This window comes from Ambystoma mexicanum, chromosome 14, assembly GCF_040938575.1.
Source record: "Ambystoma mexicanum isolate Mex_15411 chromosome 14, UKY_AmexF1_1, whole genome shotgun sequence".
Lineage (NCBI taxonomy): Eukaryota > Metazoa > Chordata > Amphibia > Caudata > Ambystomatidae > Ambystoma > Ambystoma mexicanum.
The window spans coordinates 514,887,671-514,906,864 of NC_090940.1; positions in this window are offsets into that span (position 1 = coordinate 514,887,671).

Below are 19,194 nucleotides of genomic sequence, written 5' to 3' on the forward strand. Positions count from 1 at the left end.
TAAGATTATTGCCAGCCTCCCAAGAGGGTTAATCCTGTGATATGATATGCTAATTAATCTCTAATAAGTATGGAGGAAAGCAGACGCCATGTAAGAGTAAGAACAGGTTACTCGCCATAGTGACTCCTATACTCTTAGTCCAAAGTTCCCTTTCCTCCATACGCCCTTCCTGCCATCCACCATTAATTAAGCTGTTAGTCTGGTGGCCCGTCTAGCAAATGCAAGCACTGATGGGTGTTGCCCGTAGGAGGAGTCAACAGGGCTAGCCACACCCATGCTTTGGTGCCTACCCGGCAACCCACATTTCTTTAAAGGTAAATTTTACTTTGTTGTATGCAAAAGTGTTCCGGTCCCGCCATAGGTTGAACTCCCATAAGTATGGAGGAAAGGGGACTATGGACTAAGAGGGCAGAAGTCTCTTGTGTATAGGCGTGTTATAAATGTCATATCATATATCATATATCATATCATATCGTATGGTGAGTAACTTGTTCTTTTGTGGCGATGGCGGTAGAAGCGGGGACACAGTCAATCTGATCAGCGTGGTTGGCTGACCACCTCGACCATACTCTGGCCGATTTGATCATCCAGCTTTCCAGCGCCCAAACTCTTTACAATAGTTACACTGGTCACTGTAAACATTTATGAGATATCTCTCATCACCTTGACCCTGTGCATGTGGTAGAGGAGCACCTCTCCACCTACCCCTGCCCTCTGGGCAGAAACTGGACCCCTCCGCTTCCCTGGGAAGGCTGTAATTGCTGTATCTGCACTGCCACAAGCTTGGCTACAGTACTGTCCTTTTGTCTCTCAATGTTCTCATGGAATGTTGTGCAGCCAGTAAAACCTCTGTCACATTCTTTCCCTCTCAACCTATGAGGATGGCTTTTATCCCTTCCGCCACCTTTTGGTTGCAATCCCATAATGAACTGTGCCACACAACCTTGGTGACTACAAGTGCTGCATCAATAATGCCATAGTGGTGTTCAAAATATCGTTTGCCAATCAAGATAGCCCTCAGAATGTTCACCATTTGCCTGCTTACAGATATTGATTTTCAACTAATCCGTCTTCCTGGCCCAAATTTCAAGAATAGTTTGTACTAGTCTATTGGTAAATGCCTTTAAGCCCCCCCCCCACCCCAGTACGGGGCTCTTTGGCAGGCCAGTTGGAGCACACTTTTAGCCGAGTTACTGCGTCAGCAAGAACGGCTGAACACAGCAATTGGTTCAGATTGGCACACATGGGACGGTACTTCCTCTTGCAACCTGACAGGGTCTTCTTGTATTTGAGGGAATTTCCGAACAATATTAAACAGGTCAGTGGCATTCAATGGTGTGTGTAGTGGGACCAAGGTATGTCGTCATTCAGGGAGTTGCCTGAGTGGGAATGCCCTGGTGCTAGTAGTTGCATGAGTACCAAGCAACCCTTCAAGGGTCCAGGAGTTGGTGGTGGATGGTGACTCAAAGAGACCAAAGACATGTGCCTGCAGTGCAGCTGAGTGAGGGACAGTCATGGGATTTATCAGGGTGGACCAGTGACAGGACAGTGGTTGGGTAGAATCTGGGCTAGCTGTGAATCCAGGACTGCCTGGCTGAGAACCTGGTGTGGGGTTTAGTATGGCAGGATTTTAAGAGTCAAGAATATCCTCAGGGGATTCTCTCGGCTAGGGTGCCCCTTGGATGACAGGTGTGAGAAACCTGAAGGTGTCTCCCTAGCTAGTCCCCAGGGATCTGTCATCCAGGTGGGCAGGACACAGCTATCACTATTAGATCCAGCTCCTGGTGGTGGACCAGTGAGGGAGGATCACCTGGATGGGGGGTCATTGGGGAGTGGGAGTGGGATACCGACGGGTGAGATGCGGTATTCCCCCCTTTAACACCTTTTCCCCATCCTACCACGTAGGATATTCCAAAACACTGCCCCCTTTTCCGACAAGAACAATTTAGCACAAAACGAAAGACAATAACACCACAGCCATTTACCTGACATGCCACAATACACTCTCTACCGCGGTGCCAATAAATCAATTACCCAAAGGCTGCAAATCCTACAAAACAATGCCCTTAGAGCCGCGTTCGGTGTAACGCTCACCTGGCTCCCACGGAGGCGCTGACCTGGTCTGGATTGCTGTGACCTCTTCAAGCGTGATGCACAGGATTCGAAACACCGACTGAACTGGACCCCCAAATCTGGCTCGTCTGGCCCGTAGAAAAATCTTTCTGTAGGTGGAGAAAGGGGATTAACTGACTGCAGAGTATTGTGATTGCTTCCCACCTCCCCTTTGCTCTTCTCTGACCACCTCCGAAATCCCCAATCAAGGCTCACCTTAATGTTTGAATGGATGAGCTCTCCATCCTGCTTCTGGTGCAGGGGCGCGTATTTGACCAGTTACTTCACTGGTTTCGGAAGGCGAAATGCCGTAAGTATGCAGTTTACAAAGTTCCAGAGTAGAGTCTTCTCTTTGTTTGCTTTTCTTAACCTGCGATCTGTCCTTATTTTCAGATGCAGAGTGGAAGTGATGCTTCGAGGGATATTGCCGGAGATAAACTCAGGTGAGTTCGTGATGAAATGATCCCTTTAAATGTCTTTGAATCCCTCTAGTAATGTCTTTCTTTTTTCCCCTTAGGGGCTGGGGTGTGGAACCAGGCCAAGGAGTGGCGCCGACCCGAAATGAGGAGTGGTTCCGTCAAATATGGCCAGGTAAGTCTTGTGACGGAAAATCAGGCTTTCCTCATTTGTTCCTCCTGCTCACCTTTTGTCTCTTCTTCTCCCCTGCAGGTGCAGAGATGTGGCGGAATGCCCAGAAGGTCGCGGTGGATAGTGAAGAGCCCACGAGGCAGGTGAGTGATGCGCGGCGCTGCTACAAGTAGCGCGATGCTTTTAAAGAGTGTCTATCTTCAGGATCGCTGGCGTGATGATTCCGGAGACAGGTAGGAAATTAGATTAAGTTCTTGGTTTTCACCTTTTCTCTTCCCTTCCTTCCTTTCAGGTATCCCAAGATCGAGGCAGGCGTGGCTGGAGGCAAGATGCAGGAGCAGGCACGGTGAGCGTTCAGCTGCTAGATGCAGAGCAATGCGAAGCACGTGTGGCAGTCCGGGCGTGGTTTAAATAGCCTTGGAAGAAGTTCCAGGTAAGTATTCTTCCACGGTCCCCACCCAAGTAAAATAGTTCCTTTTGATAAAATAGTCCCTCCTAAGCCTCATTTGGCTTGAGGCTTCATGCAGCATGGTCTGCGTCAGGTAAGTGCACCAAACACCCTCTTTTATGAGCCTGGCGCCTATGGCGCCAGGACTGATGTCCAACATGAGCCTGGCGCCAAAGGCGCCAGGACAAAGTCCAAAGAGCCCCTATTAGGGGCCGCTGGGCTTTTACTCGAGGGCATGATGCCTGCTCCCGGGGGTGCTGGGCCTGTCCTGGTGCTCCGGGGGTAGGCATCATGACAGCACTCCCCCTCCAAGGCCCCTCCCAAGGTCCTTCCCTCTGGAGGTTTCGGTTTGTTTGGGAAATCCCGATGGAACTTTTTTACCAGCCGAGGTGCATGTACGTGGTCGCTGGGTTCCCAAGACCTTTCCTGAGGTCCGTACCCTTTCCAATCAATTAGATAGAAAAGTTTTGATTTTGAAATTTTAGAATCCAAAATGTTCTTCACCTCGAATTCAGGCTCCCCATCTATCTGAATTGGTTCTGGTGGCTTTATTAATCTGGTTCCTGGTTGCACTGGTTTCAAAAGTGACACATGAAAAACGGGATGAATCCGCATGTTAGCTGGCAGATCGAGCTTGACTGCCACTGGATTAATGATAGCTTTGATTGAATAAGGGCCCAAATACCTTGGATTAAAAGTTCGAGGTCCCTTGAGTAATAAATGTTTGGTAGCCAACCATACTTGGTCTCCTATTTGGTATGAAGGCGCCTCCTTCCGATGCAGATCTGCATTTTTCTTGTATTTTTCTTTCGCTTGTTGCAAATGGGCAGTTGCATTCTTGAATGCTTGAGTTATAGTGGAATGCAAATGGTCTACTGCGGGCATTTCAAGGCTCAGAGGGGAGTCCAGGTCTGAAGTACGAGGGTGATGTCCATATAGGGTGTAAAAGGGGCTTTGCCCAGTTCCAGAGTGCACCGAGTTATTGTATGCATATTCGGCCACCCATAACAAATCCTTCCAATTACCCTCCGATTGGTGCAACATACACCGTAGGTATTGTTCAAGGGTCTGGTTCGTTCTCTCCGTCTGACCATCGGCCTGTGGGTGATGGCTGGTTGAGAGTCTTACGTCGATTTGTGCCAGTTGACAACACCTTTTCCAAAAATGTGAAATAAACTGGCTTCCCCGGTCGGAGACTAATATGGACGGGAATCCATGCAAGCGGATGATATTTTCGAGGAATTCCTTAGCAAGGACAGAAGCTGAAGGTAATCCTTTCAACGGAATAAAATGAGCCATTTTAGAAAATAGATCCACCACAACCAGAATAGTATTGTATCCATTACAAGGGGGCAGGTCCATGATAAAATCTAGTGACAAGGTGTGCCAAGGCGCAGGTGGAATGTCTAAAGGCTGAAGAAGACCGGCGGGTTTTGTCTTTTGGCCTTTGTTTTGGGCGCAAACTCCACAGGACATCACAAAAGATTTAATATCCATCGCTAGGAAGGCCACCAGAATTGTCGTTTAATTTTTTCCTCTGTTTTGGCAATGCCAGGATGTCCTTCCATTAGGGTATCATGATGACGGGAAATAACCAGGTCTTGTAATTCCTTTTCTGGCAGAAATAAGCGTCCTTGGAAGTAAGGTAGGCCATCGTTGACCGAAAAGTAAGACCCCCTTTGGATCCAATCCTGCAAGGCGGTAGAGTCTAGGAGTTGTTTTACTCGTGCTTGAATGTCTTCAAAGGTTTGTAAGGAGGTTAATCCCAAAATTCTTTGTTCGGGAATGATCGGCACAGGTTCTGAATTAGTGTCTATTTCTCCCATTCCTATTCTAGATATTGCGTCTGCTTTGCCATTCTTACAGCCGGGACGGTAAGTGATTACGAAATCAAACTCAGCAAAGAACAAAGCCCATCGGAGCTGACGTGATGATTGAGCCTTGGCAGTCTTTAAATATTGTAAATTTCGGTGATCAGTGATCACGGTGATGGTGTGCCTGGCGCCAAGAAGATAATGCCGCCAAGCCTTAAAGGCGGACTTAATGGCTAATAATTTCTTATCGGTAATTGCATAATTTACCTCAGGCGGTGAGAACTTTCTGGACCAAAATGCTACAGGATGCAGTTAGTTGGTTTCAGGGTCTCTCTGAGACAGGATAGCTCCCATGGCTAAACTGGACGCGTCAGTTTCGACTATGTATGGGAGATCGGGACGCGGGTGCTTCAAAATAGGTGCAGATGTGAATTTAGCTTTCAATTCCTGAAAGGCCTGTTCGGCTTCCTTGGTCCATTCGAAACGTTTATTTTTCCGCAAAAGTGCAGTGATGGGTTGTACTACACGTGAACATTCCAGAATAAATCTGCGATAAAAATTGGCAAAACCAAGCATGCTTTGGATCCCTTTTACCGAGCTAGGAGATGGCCATTTGAGGATGGCCTCCACTTTCCGTGAGTCCATTCGGACCCCATTAGGTGTCAGGATGAATCCAAGAAACTCCACCTCGGTGGTATGGAAAACACACTTTTCCAACTTAGCAAACAGTTTGTGCTGGCGCATTTTCTCAAGGACGGCCCGGACATGCTTTCTGTGATCAGATTCCGAAGAGGAGTACACAAGAATGTCATCGATTTATATACGACAACACAAACATCGATAAGTTCCCGAAGGACACCGTTCATGAAGAATTGGAAGGCAGCAGGCACGTTGCACAACCCAAAAGGCATCACCTGGTATTTGAATAAAGCATATTTTGTACGGAAGGCCGTTTTCCATTCGTCGCCTTCTTTTACTCGCACCAGATGATAAGCCCCCCGGAGATCTAACTTGGTGTATATGCAAGCGTCCTTCACCTGGTCAAGGAGTTCAGGGATCAAAGGCAGAGGGTAACGGTTTTTGACCGTTATCTGGTTCAATGCGCGGTAGTCGATACAAGTTCTAAGGTCGCCTTCTTTTTTGGGCACGAAGAACAAAGCCGAGGATGCCGGGGACTTTGACGGGCGAATGAAACCATTGGCTAGGTATTGATCTAAATATTGTCTCAAATGCCGGTTCTCAGGTTCAGTAAGGGCATAAATCCTGCTACAAGGGGGTTGTGCACCAGGCACCAGATCGATTTGGCAATCGTACGATCTGTGGGGGGGTAACGTGTTGGCCTGTTCCTTTTGGAAGACGTCCTGAAAGTCTTGGTATTCCGGAGGTAGTTGCATGGAGACAGATGTTACAGATGCTAGACTAATCTTCAGATTTTCTGGGTAGCAGGTTTGTGCACAATCCGGGAAGGTTATTCTCTTTGCTCGCCAATCAATTCTAGGATTATGTGTCTCTAACCAAGGAATTCCAAGAATAACCTGAAACTGTGGGGCCTTGATTGCGTCAAACACAACTGCCTCCCGATGGCCGTCCGGACCAATAAGAGTCACCTCAGTAGTGGAATGTGTTACCGGTCCTGAGGCAATTTCAGTTCCATCGACTGTGGTGATGACATCTTTGCTGGTTTTTGGACGCAGAGGGAGGTTAATCCTAGAGACCAATTCACGATCCACATAGTTTCCTATAGCCCCACTATCGATGTATGCCTTTATTGCATGCAACCGCTTAGGCTGTTCCGGATCTACGAGAACCATTGGCACAATGAAATGCGAGGTCTGAGAGTTAGTTTTCAAGCTTGGCAAGCGGACCCCTACGCTTGTCGGGCGGAGTCGTTTCCCGAAACAGAGTCTTCATGGTTTTTATCAGCGGCTCCTACCACCTTCTTGGGCGGTTTTGCCGGGCAATCTCGTAGAAAGTGTCCAGAGTTCCCACAATAAAGACATAATTTTAACTGCCGCCTCCTTTCACGTTCCTTTTGGGTTAAAGGTCCTCTAACCTCTCCAATTTGCATAGGCTCGGAGACATCGGCACCCTTGGGAGTGACGTGGGTCTTGACCAACACCGGGTTTCAAACTTGGACCGATCCGCTTTTCGGTTTTGGAGCCTGTGATCCAATTGGACCACTAAGTCTCTATATATTCTGTGCATTCTTGGGGCGGATTTACAACTTGGGCCAAGACATCTTTAAGTTCTCCGCGTAGACCCCGATAGAATAATGTGATTCTTTTATCCTCTGGCCACCCAGTTTCCACGATTAGTCTGTTAAAGGTTGCTATGTAGGAGAGGAGGTCATGGTTGCCCTGTCGCAGGGATAGAAGTTCATCATCCAGAGCTTGTCCCTGAGAATGTCGAGCAAATAATCTCTCCATGCTTGCTTGAAATCCTTGGAAATCCCGGAGGATTGGGTCATCTTGAGTAACCAGTGGTACTGACCAATCGGCAGCACAGCCGCTAAGGTATGACAACACAAAAGCTACCTTGGTCTGGTCATTAGGGAAGGCCCCAGGTCTGCATAGGAAATGCAAACGACATTGATTCATGAATACGGCGAACCGTTTGGGGTCCCCAGCAAAGCGTTCAGGTGGGGCCAGCGGCATATTTCCAGTTAGATTGATTTGCACAGGGTTACTTGGAGCCACAGGAGCAGAATTCCCCCCGGAACCAGGTAGAGGGGTTTGCCCAGCTTGACCTTGCAATACCTGCCTAGCCAGGTCATCAGTTCGTTCCTTAGATACGATTAGTTCCCTCCTGAGGGCATTAGTCTCTTGACGAGCGGCATGTACTTCGGCCCGTAATTCCCCCAGTAATTGGGCCAACATATCAGTCTTAGAAGTTTCCATAGCGCCTGGGTGGGAATTTGTAGGAAGGCTTCGCGTTCTGTAACGCTCACCTGGCTCCCACGGAGGCGCTGACCTGGTCTGGATTGCTGTGACCTCTTCAAGCGCAGGATTCGAAACACCGACTGAACTGGACCCCCAAATCTGGCTTGTCTGGCCCGTAGAAAAATCTTTCTGTAGGTGGAGAAAGGGGATTAACTGACTGCAGAGTATTGTGATTGCTTCCCACCTCCCCTTTGCTCTTCTCTGACCACCTCCGAAATCCCCAATCAAGGCTCACCTTAATGTTTGAATGGATGAGCTCTCCATCCTGCTTCTGGTGCAGGGGCGCGTATTTGACCAGTTACTTCACTGGTTTCGGAAGGCGAAATGCCGTAAGTATGCAGTTTAAAAAGTTCCAGAGTAGAGTCTTCTCTTTGTTTGCTTTTCTTAACCTGCGATCTGTCCTTATTTTCAGGTGCAGAGTGGAAGTGATGCTTCGAGGGATATTGCCGGAGATAAACTCAGGTGAGTTTGTGATAAAATGATCCCTTTAAATGTCTTTGAATCCCTCTAGTAATGTCTTTCTTTTTTCCCCTTAGGGGCCGGGGTGCGGTACCAGGCCAAGGAGTGGCGCCGACCCGAAATGAGGAGTGGTTCTGTCAAATATGGCCAGGTAAGTCTTGTGACGGAAAATCAGGCTTTCCTCATTTGTTCCTCCTGCTCACCTTTTGTCTCTTCTTCTCCCCTGCAGGTGCAGAGATGTGGCGGAATGCCCAGAAGGTCGCGGTGGATAGTGAAGAGCCCACGAGGCAGGTGAGTGATGCGCGGCGCTGCTACAAGTAGCACGATGCTTTTAAAGAATGTCTATCTTCAGGATCGCTGGCGTGATGATTCCGGAGACAGGTAGGAAATTAGATTAAGTTCTTGGTTTTCACCTTTTCTCTTCCCTTCCTTCCTTTCAGGTATCCCAAGATCGAGGCGGGCGTGGCTGGAGGCAAGATGCAGGAGCAGGCATGGTGAGCGTTCAGCTGCTAGATGGCGAGCAATGCGAAGCACGTGTGGCAGTCCGGGCGTGGTTTAAATAGCCTTGGAAGAAGTTCCAGGTAAGTATTCTTCCACGGTCCCTACCCAAGTAAAATAGTTCCTTTTGATAAAATAGTCCCTCCTAAGCCTCATTTAGCTTGAGGCTTCATGGAGCATGGTCTGCGTCAGGTAAGTGCACCAAACACCCTCTTTTATGAGCCTGGCGCCTATGGCGCCAGGACTGATGTCCAACATGAGCCTGGCGCCAAAGGCGCCAGGACAAAGTCCAAAGAGCCCCTATTAGGGGCCGCTGGGCTTTTACCCGAGGGCATGATGCCTGCTCCCGGGGGTGCTGGGCCTGTCCTGGTGCTCCGGGGGTAGGCATCATGACACTCGGCATAAACAAAAGAGAACACATCACTGCCACTAGACGCCAACATAAATGGCTCTCCACTGAGAACAAAATCCAACTAAAAACGGCCTCCCTAACTCACAAAGCCCTCAATAATGCTGCACCAAGCTATTTGATGGACAGAATCAAGAGGAAACCATCCATCAGACAGACTAGAACCGTGAATTCTAGTTGCCTGACAATTCCAAGATTCAAACTCTCCACCATTGGAGGCAATAGCTTCCCCGTGAAAGCTGCAACCCTTTGGAATTCCTTACCACATAACCTAAGAGTTGACCAACCCTACCAACCCTACCCACACTTTAGAAAGAACCTCATCCAACACCTGAACGCTAATAACCCCTAGTTGAGTCACAAATCCTGGAAACCTTGTATTCCAGGTGATAATTTACAATAACAGGGGTAGATCTAGGAGCTGTTCGGGATGGCTGAATGTATGGTTTTAACAGAGAAGTGTGAAAGACTGGATGGATTCTTTTCCAAGATTCAGGTAACCGAAGTCGAAAGGCCACTGGGTTGATGATTTCTTGTATGGAAAAGGGGCCGTAGTATCTGGGAGCCAGTTTATTGGGGCACAGGTGTTGAGGAAGGAGCTTCGAGGATAACCAAACCTTATCCCCTACTGAATAAGAAGGTCCAGGTCTTCTTTTAGAGTCAGCATAACGTTTGACATCTTCTCGGGCCCGTTCTAGGTATTCCTTAACCTCCTTATGTACTGTGATGAGGTTTTCGATCCAGGAGTCTACTGCAGGTACTGGAGTAGGATGTGGGAGTACGGAGGGTAGGACTGATGGATGGAATCCTTGGCTACAGAAGAAGGGACTGGTCTTGATAGCTGAATGATCTGAATTGTTATAGGCGAATTCAGCCATAGGTATTAGGAGTGACCAATCGTCCTGAACTTTGGTGGCGAAACATCGTAGATATTGTTCGAGAGTCTGGTTCACACGCTCCATGGCTCCATTGGTTTGTTTGATTCCCAGAATACGACATACTTGCTTCCAAAACTGAGATATGTACTGAGGTCCTTGGTCTGAAATGATCTTGGAAGGCAACCCATGAAGTAGGAATATGTGTTCCAGGAAAATTCCGGCAAGGTCTGATGAGGAAGGTAGTTTGGATAAGGGTGTAAAATGAGCCATATGAGTAAACAAATCAATAATGACCATGATTGTTGTGTAGCCTCTAGAGGGTGGTAATTTCACGATAAAATCAGTGGCAATGACTTCCCAGGTTCTTGTTGGTATTGCTGGTTGGAGTTGGAGTCCGGCTGGCTTCTTATTATCGTGTTTGTTCGGATTGCAAACTGCGCATGTTTGGACATGGATCCTAATATCATCCTTCATCTTGGGCCACCAAAACTGTCTTTGTACTAGATGGAAAGTGTTGGTTATCCCACGATGTCCCGAATGTAAGGTATCATGACATAGACTTGTGATCCTTTGTCGCAGTCCAGGAGTGGGAATGACTAGGTGATTATCTTTGAATAGATACCCGTCCTTAGCTGTGAGATTCCATCTGTTATTTCTCTTGTGCTCCTTCCAGAGTTCCGAAAGTCGAGTTTGGCCTTGGATATTCTCCAGGAGGGTGAGTGCTTGGGCAACAAAGATCGTGTGAGGAAACATCTTTGGAAAGGTCTGATCCTCAGAGTTTTCATAGTCAGGACGTCTGGAAAGGGCATCGGCAATTATGTTTTGTGATCCAGGGACATGATGGATGTGGAACTGGTACTGGGCAAAGAAGAAGGCCCAATGGGCCTGACGACTGTTCCTACACTCCAAAGATTGTAGAACTTGAAGATTTTGATGGTCCGTACGGACCTGTACTGGATGCCTAGCTCCCAGGAGTAGGCGTCGCCATTCTGTGAAGGCTTGGCGGATGGCTAGTAGTTCCTTTTCCAAGACGGAATAATGAGTCTCACTGGGCGTCAGAGTTCGTGAAAGGTAAGCAATGGGGTGCTCCAATTTGTCCTCAAATTCCTGTTTTAGTACTGCTCCTATGGCGTAATTGGATGCATCCGTCTCCACTAGGAATGGTCGGTTAATATCGGGTTGAGCCAGGATGGGGTTTGAGTAAACTCTGTTTTTAATCGTTGAAATGCCTTGTCTTGATCTGTAGACCAGAGAAATGGAGCATCTTTCTTGAAGAGAGCAATGATCGGTTGAACAATTTCAGAGAAGGACGGTATGAACTTTCGGTAAAAATTGGCAAGTCCCAGGAAAGATTGAATCTGTTTCACGGATGTGGGAGCCGGCCAAGATAGTATGGCTTTTACCTTTTAAAGATCCATTCCAATTCCTTCTGGACTAAGGACAAATCCTAGGTAATGAACAGAAGTGGCGTGAAACAGGCATTTCTCGGATTTAGCTAGGAGTTTGTGTTCACGTAATCGTTGTAAAACTGCCTTAACATGCTCTTCATGCCTTAGAGGGTCCTTGGAGTAGATCAAGATGTCATCCAGGTAGACGATAACGAAGAGGAACAGCATGTCCGAGAACACCCTATCCATGAAACGTTGAAAAACTGCTGGGGCATTAGCAAGTCCAAAGGGCATGACCAGATATTCAAAATGGCCAAAGGGAGTTCCATTTGTCACCTTCCTTTATACGAATGAGATGGTAGGCACCCCTTAGGTCTAATTTTGTGAAGATTACTTCTCTGACTGCTTCCAGGATATCCGAGATGAGGGGTAGAGGATAACGGTCCTTGAGAGTGCACTGATTAAGACCACGGTAGTCCAGACATGGTCTGAGTTCTTTGGTATCTTTCTTTGGAACAAAGAACAATGAAGCACCCGCTGGAGATTTGGACGGGCGTATGGTGCCATTTTCCAGGTTAGTATCCAGGTATTCTCAGAGAGCCTTCTTTTCAGGTTCAGATAATATAAACATTCTGCCGAAAGGAATCACAGCTGTGGGTTCGGTATTAATGGCACAATCCTCTGGCCTGTGAGGAGGGAGAGCTTGGACTATCGCGGTCGAAAAAACATCAGAAAAGGCTTGGTAGGCCCTGGGAATCTGGATGATGTTAGAAACGTGACTGGACTTTGTTGGTTCTCTTGAAAGTCTCTAGAAGGCTTTGGTAAGGTATCCAGGGGTAGGCAGTGAGCCATACAAAATTCAGATCCAAGAAACAGTGAGCCGGTTGCCCAGTTGATGTAAGGATTGTGCCTCTGCAGCCAGGGCATCCCAAGAACCATCGGATAATGGGCTGATTTAATGAGGTAAAATTTGATTCTCTCTTGATGGTGATTAATAGAAAGTAGAATCTCTTTAGTCTGAAGGGTAATGGGTCCTGAGGAAAGAGGCCTTCCATCAATTGCCTCTACTGGTTGCATTGTAACTCGGCTTTCATGTGGAATGTTATGAGCAGTGACCCAATCTTGATCTAGAAATACGCCCATAGCTCCACAGTCAACTAATACCAGGATGGGGTAGAATTCTGTCTTGGAAGGCGATAGTAGGGCCTGCAGAACAACAAGGTTATTTTGTCCAGGAGAGTTCAAGGATGGAATTGATGTGGAGCAAACTGCTCTCTCCCGACACTGTGCTCCATCTAGGATCGGGAGCTGGTGTTTCCCGAACGCGGTGGAGGAGCAATGGGACATTCTCTCACAAGATGTTTATCGGAGGTGCAATACATGCATAGACCAGTATGGATTTGTCGCATCCTTTCCTGAGGGTTAATGGGTCCACGAAAGGCTCCTAGTTGCATAGGTTCTGGGTCCGGGGTAGAAGGAACAGTTGACTCTGCTCTAGGGGCATGTTCTGTGATGGTCTTTTGGAGACTTGCCTTAGACTTCCTCTTCTCTGCTCTTCTTTCTTGGATTCGGAAATCTATCTATAAGGATAGATACATAAGAGCCTGGAAGGAGCTTGGGCGGGCCACCCTAGGGAGCTCATCTTTTATTTCTTCGTTCAGCCCCCTTCGGAAGAGTGTAAATCTAGCTTCTGGAGACCAGTCTGCTTCTTTCACAAGTTGTTTGAAACGAGTAACATGGGTGAGCATATCCTGGGACCCTTGTTGGAACTCGAGTAGTCTCTCTTGAGCACTATACGCCTGCTCTGGGCGATCAAACATTTCCTTAAGGGCTCTCACAAAGCCATCATAGTCATCCAGGAGAGCGTTGCTTGTATTGACTAGGGGGGTTGCCCAAGTCAATGCATTTCCAGTCAGGTGTGAAATCATAAAACCCACCTTTGCTCTAGGAGTGGAGAAGTAGTAGGGCTTGAACGTGAAGTGAACTAAACCTGAATCAAGGAAGGCGCGGAGAGTCTTGGAAGAACCGTCATACTTGTCCACTATTCCACCCAATATTACATTTTCTTTGGTTGCGGAATCACGTGATAGAACTAGCTGCTTTAATACTGCGTTCCCTGACTTGAGGTTCTGTACCTCCGTTGTTAATTCCTGCATGCCTCGCATGAGGTCTTGAACGGCGGCTTCCATCTCTGAATCTGTATCGTTTTTAAGGTGTCTCAATCTGTCACAAGTCTCTCCCCTTCTCACCTGTTTCTGTTGTGTACTTGCAACCTTCTGGTATTTCTTCTTCTTTACGGTCGGGGATTTGTATAGACCCGAACGCCGGTCTTCGGCGCCCAGCGTGAGAGTAGCGGTTCAGTTTCCAGCAGCGTTCTACAAGTCCAGGGTAATTCCAGGAAGTAATTAAGGTACGCTCGGAGGCACGGAAGACTGTAAATCAAGCGCGGAAGGTTTTCCAGGAGATTGGGGAGGAAAGGGAACAGGAGGGAATTCAAGGGACTGGGAACAAGGAATCAAGCGAGAGCCCCGATCGAACTCCGGCCAAGCACGTCCGCTGTAGCGGTAGCGTTGAGACGCGCAGAGCCACGGGGGCATGTCTCTTTTGTAGGATGAGCAGCGTGGAACGCATAGACTGATCCAGAGTTTTCTGTTCCGGACGGCCATGTTGGAAGGATAACTGCATGCAATCCATCCCCTGCGAGTCAGAGACCAGGAGGTCCAGAAAGGACGTAGATGACGGTTCATGACTGTGAAAGAAATAAGTATTGCAAGACAAGGGGAGGTGAAGAGTCCCCCTTATCATTTGGGGTCGGAGCCCGGCCAAGGGAGATCCAGGGATGGAAAGTTACTACCCGAAGTTCACTGAGAAAAGAACTGTTTTGTAACTTTGTTGAATACGACTTGAGAAGGGTCTGTGTCCAGAAGAGGGTGACCCAGGGGTGAAGCCATCACCCAACATGCTGAGTAGAACAAGAACTTTGTGTTTGTTTGCTGAAGGCATCAGGCCTCAGAGGCAAGAGACCAAGCTGTGCTGTGCTCCAAAGTCCCACCTTGTCCCGTGCTAAAAACGTGGGGAAGGGAGACCTCAAGGCAACCACATCCTAACTTATTATTTGTGAACACTTTCCCTTTATGTGAATACCCTATCCCACACTCCTTCTGTAATTAGATGTAAGGAATTGGCAGTAGGTTTTTTAGTATAGGCGTTTTACTTTGACAAGACGCCACAAGGACTGCCTTATTTTTCATTTGATGGCCGACGCTTGCTCTCCTCTTAGATTTAGGTTAGTCGTTTTTCCACCCTCCATTTACAGTTTAATAAACACCCTTGACCTGTGATCACTTGTCTGTCTTTACTGTTGTCACCAGGAGTTCCTTACACAGAGTATCGGGAATTGTATCCAACCTTATGTGCCGGAACGTGTACGTTGGAGTACTCAGCCTTTAATGTCTTAATTTGCTCCTGGGGCTTCTACTGGGTGTCCCTCAGGACTCGGATCTTGGATTCAGATTGTCTCTTGGTGGGTTTGTATACCAGTCTAGATAGCTATCCCATTGCTGTTGGTGCACTTGGGCTCCTTTCTTCTCTAACACCTTGCATAGAATTATTTTATCTAAGTTGAATGTTCCTTCCTGTAGGAAGTGTCTAGGAGACTCTTCTGTGTATAATCGTGACATTTATCAGAAACCTACATGTTTTGGGGAAGTAGTTTGTAAACATGAAGTGAACTGGACTTTCTTTGGGAGGAAGTAGCACTAGTCTAGACTGGCCTGAACTCATTCTCGCAAGGGGCGAGCCAAAGGATATCTTATTGCAGAAACATGTCTGTACCTGGGGCACTATAATGTGCTTTGGTGGGGTGGCTGGTTTTGGTTCATAGTTGACTGCTCTTTATTGGCTATTTAAAGCCTTCAGAGGACACCCGACCTCTGCACCTCCCTTGTTACAGAAATGTAACACCCGCAGATGGTGGCCAAATTCAATTGTCTGCTGACTCACAGCTTATATCCCCCATTGTGCTACTCGCAAAACAGATTGGTATTCATCTTTCCAGAGATAGGCTAGGGAAAGGATTGAAAACAAGACACAAAATCGGAGGAAACACAGCCTATTACAGCTCCCGAACTAGGACATGGGAGAGTGTGAAATGTAAATTTAGGTTGCAAGTGAGTTGCACATACAGGGTTTCAAGCATCGAGGAAGAGGGCTAGACAGGACAAGTACTGGGCTCTCATCCAAAATATTTTCTTCGCACCCATACAAGAGGCATTTATTCCAGTTCCTGATTTATGCTAACCGCTTTAACTCTTTCTTACTTCTGATCAGTTCTGACTTGTTGAAAGGCAGGCTACTTCCCCTTCTATGTCTTAGCAGAACCAGACAGATTTCAGATTTCAGGTTTCTCTACAATTCCTTCGACCATATACAAACATCATCCCAACCTGTTTCTAGACAATAATACACAAAACATGACAAATAGCAATGCAATTACCTGCGTTCACCAACCCATGAATTTTAGTTGGCTCTTATTCTACATCTGCTCTTATTCTGCATCTGTTCTTTATATTCGCCTGGATTCCTGACCATGCCTGCCAGATTTCCCTGTTAGGAAAGATTTCTCTCTACTGCACCTTTCCTTCCATCTTTATGGAACCCCCAAACTTCGTTGCTTTTATTTTTTAATCTGACCTGTACTTTTCACAGTGCAGTGAAGCCTTAAGCTTTTAGGATAGGAAGAGGACCCCTGCACCCATTCTTCAGAGATCCTGGAAAAACCTGAAGGAGCCAAGTATCCTGTCCAGCTTTGAGATCCGTGAAGAAACCTGAGACCTAACTGAAGGAGGCCTGGCAACCAACTTCTACTGCAGTCCTGCTTGTGATCTTTAGTAGTCCTGCGAAGGAGCTACGACTCTTGGAGTGGAGGGACCCTCCATTAACAACGTCTGCTCGGTGCCCTGCAAAACGAAGCCTTCGGAAGTGCCCTGGAACTGTCCTGTGGCTGACCAGCTTCATTTTTGGGCTACGGTCCTGCCGGCGTCACTTTACCGAGTTTCAATCTGAAACCTGGAGGATGCTCAGCTGGCCCTACGAGACTACCTCCTCTGAAATTTGCTAGCATCGAGGGGACCCGAGATAGGAGGGAAAGTCAGACCTCAGTCCTTTTGCATTGCCCTGCTGCGGTGACCACCATCCAAAATAGCTTACCTGACCCGAGTCCAGTCCTGAGAGGAGTGCTGCATCAAGTTTTGCTGCATTCTTCAATCGAGAGTCCTTAAAACAGTGAAAGACACCAATCAGAGATCACCTCGAACCTGTAACCCCTGTGAATTGAGGACTGTGACTTTCAACGGGAAAAGCAACTTCGGACCTTTTCCCTTTGTGTTGCCAAGTCTGGGGAAGAATCAGAGTAGGGCAGATAAGATTCAGAGTTTCTAACCTACCCCTATCCTCCCATTAGTCAATGGGCTTATAATAAAGCTTACTTTGAACACTTTGGCTTTGCCCTGCTTGCTTGCGCAAGACATCTGACTGTTGGGGCTACTTTTGGCCATTAGTCTGACTTCAACCCTAACCCTAAGAACCCTTCCCTGGACCCCAGAGACCCTACCTGTTTTTTCCTGCCTCCTAACTTATGTGGAACTTTAAGCCGAACTAATGGGCAAAAGGCCGCAGACAATTTAGGGCTGGACAATTTTCATTAGGAATCATCTCTGTGGACTTTTTTGTTCCTAATACTATTCTAACATTTCCCTTGCATGAGTTTCTGATGTGTATTATGCCCTATAACAAACAAAGTTAATGTATATGTGTATTTAGTTTGATAGTGTTGTGTGTAAGTCTACTTGCTAGTAGTAATTTTTCTGTTGTGTGTTTTGGCCATAAATAACTGCATTTTTATACATCCTGTCTAAGTGTAATCTGTGACTCCTACTGTATGACCTCATTGTGAACCCCTTACAAGCTCACCCTCTCTGAAGAACTTAGCCTAGACCGCCTGTCAGTGCTACCTAAACCGGTTTGGCCACAGCTTCCCAGAGCTATTCTGGTCACAATATAGGTTGGCCTTCTATACATCTGTCCACTAGGCCAGAGTATAGAAAATCAGTCCTAACAAATTGGTGGCAGCAGTGCGATGACCCTCTCCACATAACATCTGGGTGTTTTGTGAAAAGGATCTGTATTAGGTACCACAGTGTAGATCACTGGTGGTGTGTCCAGATAATACTTACACAGAACACTATCATTTTTGATTACCTTGAAGTGGCTCTGCAAGTGGCTGTTAGGCTGTGGAAAACTCTCTGTCACGTCGCTGGATACATTGTTGCCGGACACGCCCACTTCATCATAAATACGAGCCGCCGCGTGCTCCTGCGCGCGCGCTCCTGAAGTGGCTCTGCAAGTGGCTGTTAGGCTGTGGAAAACTCTCTGTCACGTCGCTGGATACATTGTTGCCGGACACGCCCACTTCATCATAAATACGAGCCGCCGCGTGCTCCTGCGCGCGCGCTCCTGAAGTGGCTCTGCAAGTGGCTGTTAGGCTGTGGAAAACTCTCCGTCACGTCGCTGGATACATTGTTGCCGGTATTCCACGCTTATTCTACAAGGATATCCCTGATTACCTGACTACCATCACTTGTGGACATTTATATAATTCCTAATATAATTATACGTGTTACTGTATAATTATAGGACCTAATCACGTATATTTTATATATTTTTTCTAGGACACGCCCACTTCGTCATAAATACGAGCCGCCGCGCGCTCCTCCACGCGCGCTCCTGAAGTGGCTCTGCAAGTGGCTGTTAGGCTGTGGAAAACTCTCCGTCACGTCGCTGGATACATTGTTGCCGGTATTCCACGCTTATTCTACAAGGATATCCCTGACTACCTGACTACCATCGCTTGTGGACATTTATATAATTCCTAATATAATTATACGTGTTACTGTATAATTATAGGACCTAATCACGTATATTTTATATATTTTTTCTAGGACACGCCCACTTCATCATAAATACGAGCCGCCGCGCGCTCCTGAAGTGGCTCTGCAAGTGGCTGTTAGGCTGTTTGGCTGCTTTGCAAGTGCAAGCGCAATGTTGCCTAGTCAATTGCTGCTTTACTCTTTCCTCGTGACACTAGTGTTATTAATGTCATGACCGCATTGGAAGGAACGGTAGATATGATATGATCTGCTTATCACTTGCTGTAGTAGTCTTGGGGTGAGTCTACAGCTTGTTTGAAAAAATTTCCTGGCTTTTTACATGTTATACTGATTGCTTTATTGTATTATTGCCAGTTCTATTTTTAGCTGAAAGTTTTAATACAAGTAGTTTTAAAATATTTTTCAACTGTTTGTTCCTCTTGCTATTGCTGCTCCCACAACTGTTTTCATATTGTGTCGTGTGCACGGCAATATCCTCTCTGGCTTTCGTGCCTCCTACTTCGTGTCTATGATAAGCCATATGAGGGGCTATACTCTGAAACCACTGTGTCTACAACATATGAGGGGCTATACTCTGTAACCACTGTGACTGCATCACATCGTGTAGTTGTTTTTTATTGCGGGTGCATTCCGCACCTATTCTGTTACGCTTTCTTATTGGTGTGTGCTCAAGTGCCCTATCCTAGGATTTAACTAGCTTGCTAGCTTGTGTTG